Source organism: Phallusia mammillata, chromosome 7 (assembly GCF_965637545.1).
Source record: "Phallusia mammillata chromosome 7, kaPhaMamm4.hap1.1, whole genome shotgun sequence".
Lineage (NCBI taxonomy): Eukaryota > Metazoa > Chordata > Ascidiacea > Phlebobranchia > Ascidiidae > Phallusia > Phallusia mammillata.
Window position 1 is genome coordinate 5,362,994 of NC_137258.1, and position 6,710 is coordinate 5,369,703.

The window sequence follows — 6,710 nt, forward strand, 5'->3', positions numbered from 1 at the left end:
GTGCATGAGTATTTGCTTAATAATAGTAAGGATTTTACCAGAATTAAGTAACGATCGCATTCGAGTAGTGATCCCTAACAATCTTAAAATCGATTACGTATCTCTCTGATTAATATACTAGCATCAACTAATTGGTAATAAATCTATTTCAACATCAATAAAGAATAAAGTACTGAGGCAGCGACCACAACAATACATTTTTGATTCACAAAAGCACAGAAGTAGATTTACTGGTTCAAAACTAACCTCAAACATACATCATCAATATGTGCCGCTAAGGCTTTGAATTTCCAAACAAGAAAGGTTTACAACATGTTTACAAATCAATGAACTTGCATAACGATGTTTCCAAGCCCCACTAAAATGGTTAGAAAAGACAGAATGGGTACCGTAAGCCGAACAACAAGTTTTTTGTTTGCGGTGGTGTCCAACCATCAACAGTATCGACTTCATTGCAAAGAAGTAGACACACTAAAAAAATAGAAAAAGGCAAGCAACAGGTGGGTTCTTGATTTTGCATTGTGTCACCAGTAGTTTAGGATACGCCCGCAAGTCAACGGCGATTCTAACAAGTCATGCCTGTACAGCAATTAGTTTGAGATAACGTAGTAAAGTGAGTTTATGTCTTGTATATTTAAAAAGCATAGATAACTTGAAAGAAAAGTCCTACATTTTGGTAGTGGCTTATGGAAAATAGAAACTAAAACATAAATACGACTTACGTTTTCTTTGTCAAAATATAACGCAAAAAACGCCAGTCCGTACACCCTAGCCAAGCTTAACTCGATGAAGATTGGAATTGAACCAGTGTGTTAGCGCGAAGAAACTTTTAAATGTATGTTAGTATTTGGAAGTTATCCTGCACAGTGGTATTGTAAATAAAAAATGCTACGGAGCTCATATGGATAAGAAACATGCCGTTAATATAGCATCTAAAATCATACAATAATTTTCTGCGGCATTATACAACCACAAACGTACAACAAAACTCAAGCAATGAAAAAAATACAAAGCAAACGTTAAGTTGTTGATTTTGTATCATTTGCTGCCAGTAGAATAAAATCTGACCGATACACCCATGTCAATGAAAGTATCTTAATCAAACACACAACCCTACAATAGAGGGTTAATAGTTAAAAAGAAAAATATCGTACTGCAGTTTGCAAATGTTTTTCGTTTGTTTCTCAGAAAAAAAAAACAGCTGAATGGGTTATCAACTCAGAGTAAAAGGGTCTAAAATATGACCGAAACACAACAACAGTGACTCAATTGAATCTAACATACTGGACAAAAAGGAGGAAATTTGTTGTCAAATTCAATACAACTTGCCTTCAATACAAATGCATTTAACCGAATAATGAGTGTAATTCAAATAAATCAGATGTTGTTTGTTGGGGTTAAAATAACTGTAATTTGAAACTACAGAACAAACACCTCGTTGCAAGTAAAGTTCGGGCATAGAAAGAAGCAGGTGCCCACTCATAAACCAAAACAAAGCTTTGTTATGATGACACCACCGATAAGTTGTTATTGCGGAGAGCAAACAGATAATAAAATAATACCTACAGAGGTATATGTGCTATAAACATTTAGAGACAACAAACGAATCGGAAAAATAACCATTTCATCCAATCTGCAACACCAGCATATGAGTATGATATTCATGGGGCCTAGTGTGGTGCACCTGCAATCCCCTCTTGTGGGGCTTGATCTAACGCAGTAAAATAATCCGGGGTAAAACCTTGCAAACATGCAAAGATGCTAATTCTTGTAAAAACAAAATGGTAAAATAGCGCAGAGAGTAAGACGAAAAGTTTTTTTGTAGAGTATCCTACCATAAACACAATACCAACCACAGTTAACTGATTTGGACAACCAAAAGCAGGAGACGGGACATAGGACTAAATTTGCTTCGTTACCAAAGTAGAATGCAATGTAAGAGAAACACCCACAAGCCCACGTTAGCTTAACATACATTCAAACCATAAGCCCGAAATACATTTAACACAAAACAATCTTGGCCAGAACTCATGGAAGATCACAAATAACCTGAATTGAAGATTTGGTCAAATAGTCAAAAGGACTATACACCTATATTGCAACCAACGCGTGTGTTTTGAAAACAATTAAATTTGAAATAAATCGAAACCGAAACTGACTTACAGACACCCCGTTGCGCTGACATCCTAAAATACCAAAGCGTAGGAAAACCTTTGTTGTCAGATTTAATATAAGTCTGAGCTGAACCGGATAATGGGCGGAAATTTTAAACACAGATGTTGTCTGTTCAGCGTAAAACAATTGTGGGATGACAGTGAATCACAAACACCTCGTTGCATTAACATCCTGACATGAAGTTAAAACTGATGCATAAATGTACCACCACTGATTGCATAATACAAAACAAGTATCACATTAAAGGTTACGAAAATAACTGTCCACCTTTAAAGAAAATGTTAACCGCAGTTACGAGTTAATAATAATATTTCACCCTGACCAGTCATAAGTTAATACAAATTTATACACCAGGTTTTATGCAGACTATTTAATAAACAAGTGGGTGTTTTAGTACCAGGTTCACAAGACTATGGTAAAGCTAAAGCAAGCACGCTGTTGCCTTGATTATACTGTAACAATTAGGACCATAAACAGAAGAAGGCAACCAGTAAGTGCGTCTTTAAACTTGTCCGTTTGCAACCAGTAGAATAGGATGCTGGTGATACACCCACAACCTTAGTTTCAACAAGTTTAGAAGTGTGTTGGTTATTAGTACTGTTTGCCAACGCTGTGCGTAACCCCAAACCTGATCATTTCCAATAGTTTTGTGTGAAAACCAAACAATGAAATGGATTTAACAGACAATTGGCACTAAACAAAAAAGACACACGAATGGGGAAAGTGCATTGAGGGGGAAGTACTAACAATCTATGCATGTTTATGCATATGTCTCATCTGTCCCAATCACATAATGAGTGAACTTTACAAAATATTTAAAAAAAGACGTAACTTAAACCACAACCGGAAGTGACAAAAATACACATGCCCATTGCATTTTACATACTTGTGAAATGTAAAGGGTAGGAGAGCATGATTCCACACCACTCAGTTTTTAACAGGATATTGGAAGCTATAGCGGGTGAGCGTTTGTTGTCAGATTCATTATAACGCTGTTCTCGAACGGATGAAGAGCGGAATTTTTACATACAGATGTTGTTTGTTGAGCGTAAAACAACCGTAGGTTTAATGTGAATCATAGACGCCTCGTGCCATGCAACTTTCCGGTACTTATATGAGGACAGTGCTTTTAATTTAGCCAATGTGTCTTGCACATTATAGTAGCATCATTCGATATTGACAAATGCGACGCGAAAATACGTTTTGACACATTGCCACTATCATCGCAGAGCTTCATGACGAAATGAGGATGCCCGGGACAAAGCCAACGCCTAATTTTAATATTATTTGTTACCAAAAGCATGAACATCTATAACACCAACGTTGAAAATTAACTTTAAGAACATTTTTTGTTTTTTTAGAGTTAAAGTCCTAAACATACTAGAACGCATACTTAGAACTTAACAGAAATATCAGTGAATGTTACTGTACAACTCTGTCCATTCCAGTAATGTTCTGCAACTTATAAAACTTGGGCCAAATGTGCTTTAAAATGGATTAAAAATAGTTGTTGAATAAAATGTAAACAGCAGTGAGTAAATACGGTTCCATAGATCATAGACACAAAATACATTAGTGTTGGACTAGTTTGCGAACGTTTCAGGTTAGGTTTTCAACGAACAAAGAAAACGGAAGCAGCACATGTGGGTGTCAAAACACGTAGCGGCCCAAAACAAACGTAAAAGAAAAAAATGGGCAGAACCTTGCGGTTTAAAAGAACAAACATGCGTGAAAGATCGGTTAGATTTTAAAACGATTTTGACAACAAACTATCTTTGACTAGAAAAGCGAACAGAAAATGGCATTGGTGACAGGATTTTTGTCGGGCATTTTAGGATCAATTGAACTGGAAACGGAGACCGCTGTCAAAACGCCAAAGGTATACAACGTTGGAAAAATCATTTTGGCTGCAATGTTCCTGATAAGTTGTGCGATGTTTGCAGTGTACGAACCTCATTTCGTTACTTGTTACCCAGATGAAAAACTAGAAACCGAGCAAACTATGGAACAAAAAAATGACGTCGGTTTTCAGTGCTGCTCACAGAAGCCACTGATTCAGCTCATGAAGTATTCTCCGCTGACTTTTCTTGCAACTACATGTTTTTATTTTTTATCAAGTCAAGTCATGGTGGGCTGTTCCAAAACCAACCTTTCGACAAAAATTCAATCATTTGTTCGCCTTTATCATCTGTATCGTAAAAGCGAAGGATATTTCGTCTATGACAAACTTAAGCAGGGACGTGTTCAGAACACTGAACCAAACCAATGCATCAGAGACTTCATTTTGTCCAAAAAAGGAGAAAAAACCAAGTACACGAATGATATTTACGGTGGTCACAAAATCGACGCCATTTTGTGTTCAACTGCTGCATTTATTGGAATCGTTTTCGGAGCGTTGAATTTTATTGCAGGGGCAGTTAACCACCAACAGTTTGACTGCAACTTGACACATTTGACCGAAGAAGTTGAGGTATATAAGTGCTTTGTTCCAAATGTCGACGTGTTTATTATTTTGTCAGTATGTTTTTGCGTACTAGCATTTATCCAAATCGGCTTAAACTTAGCACTATTCATCGCATGTTACTTCAATGACAAATGTGGTAATATAGTTGACATTAAAATATGCTCCAAAAATAGCGATTTAAAATTTCTACTATTTATAACAAAAACTATTACCGTGGACGAAAAAGTAAGTTTTGGGAGGTTTTTGCAAAAATGTGTAGATACTGCAAAACCACATGAGAAACAACCAAATGGTAATAATCCTGTCTGAACTGCCGAAAGAGATTAGGTATCGGTTTCCTCGTATTGTAAACATTTTTATAAAATGTGTCGTGCATAACCTATATTTTTTTTATTTTTTTATTTTACGACAATCAGACGACAGTCCGAAAACTGAAAACTGTCCTTTGTCGTGTCACCATACGAGAAATAAACGTATTTTCAGATAAAGGATAGACGACAATAATAGTAAACAAAAGAAGAAAAGCGAACGAAAGAGGCTAAATGTCAATAAAACAGCAGCAGAAATCAAAATCTATTACATGCACGCAAATATTTATGAACAGCATGGAATAATGACAGTGTGTGAGCGTCCGTTAAATCAGGATGACCAAATAGCATGAAACGAATAAATGCCCCAGGAGAAAGATTAGAAAGAAATGATGCGTTAAACTTAGCGTTTGCTCACAGAATATTCGAAACAGTAGAGAACAAAATTGTGCGATGACGAACCAATAGTGGACAATAGAGAAACAAATGTTGCGTGGTTTCTACGGCCTGACATGCACAAGGACGAAAGTGCCTAGGATTGATATTGAGTGGGCTATGGTTAAGTCGAAGCATGCAATGAAGGGCAGTTGTCCTAGGACAAGAGCCATACAGATGCAAGGTTCTGACCCGATGCGTAAAGAAAAGTTTTTTAACCTTATTTTTAAAAACTGAAACAGATTTTATCGATCGAATTTCTTTTGGGAGATCATTCCGTAAGCGGATAGTTTTGGGAAAAAATGAGTTAAATTTGGTATTTGTGCGGCACGCAATGGGATGGATTTTTAGGGGGTTACGCAAGTCATGTTTAACTGAATTTTTAATGTATTCAGGAATGCAGTTTTGTAAATATGATGGTCCTATGCGATTGAGAATTTTGTGAAATTGAACGAGGGAGTGAACGTTGCGACGAACACGGAGGGGTGTCAAACCAAGGTCCTGTAACATTTTATTATACGAGGTTGTCCTCATACACCCTAAAATTAGTTTAGCCGATTGGTGTTGCACATTTTCTAGTAATTCACAGTCAGAGAGGTTGCAGTTATCAAATACAAGATCGCCATATTCAAGTGTAGGAAGAACGCAGGACCTATAAAGGGTCAGGATGATATGCCGGGAGACTATGTTAGATACTTTGCGCAATCGGTTAACTTTGATTTGTGCTTTGTGGCATATGTAGCGAATGTGGTCGTGCCAAGAAAGTGTTGGTGTAAATACAAGGCCTAAATACGTATGTGCATGGGTTTCAGGCAGAGCTACACCTTTGAATAAAATTTGAGGAATATTTGAACTTTTACAAAGCGATAGTACTTTAGATTTGGAGGGATTAAAGTTAATTGCCCAAGTGGAAGCCCATTTGTCGAGGTGGTTGAGATCTCGCTGTAAAATTTTTTGAAGTTGATTTGGAGATTTATCCGAATAGTAAAGAGCAGTGTCGTCAGCAAAAAGTGAAATGTTAGAGGTTAAGTTATTGGAGATGTCATTGACATAAATCAAAAAAAGCAAGGGACCTAAAATTGAACCTTGTGGGACCCCGGCATTAGTAGGCTGTAAGGTTGAAAGATTGTTGTTAAGGCGAACTTGTTGTACACGACCAGTTAAGTACGATTTTAGTAGAGGAAGCAAACTGCCATTTATCCCAATTTGTTGTAACCTATATATATATATATGTAGACTACTCAAGAAAGGACTACGAGTAAATGTTTTTTCGTCGATAATATACTGAAAAAGTACCATACAGTTTGGCATGTATAACACTTTTTGTC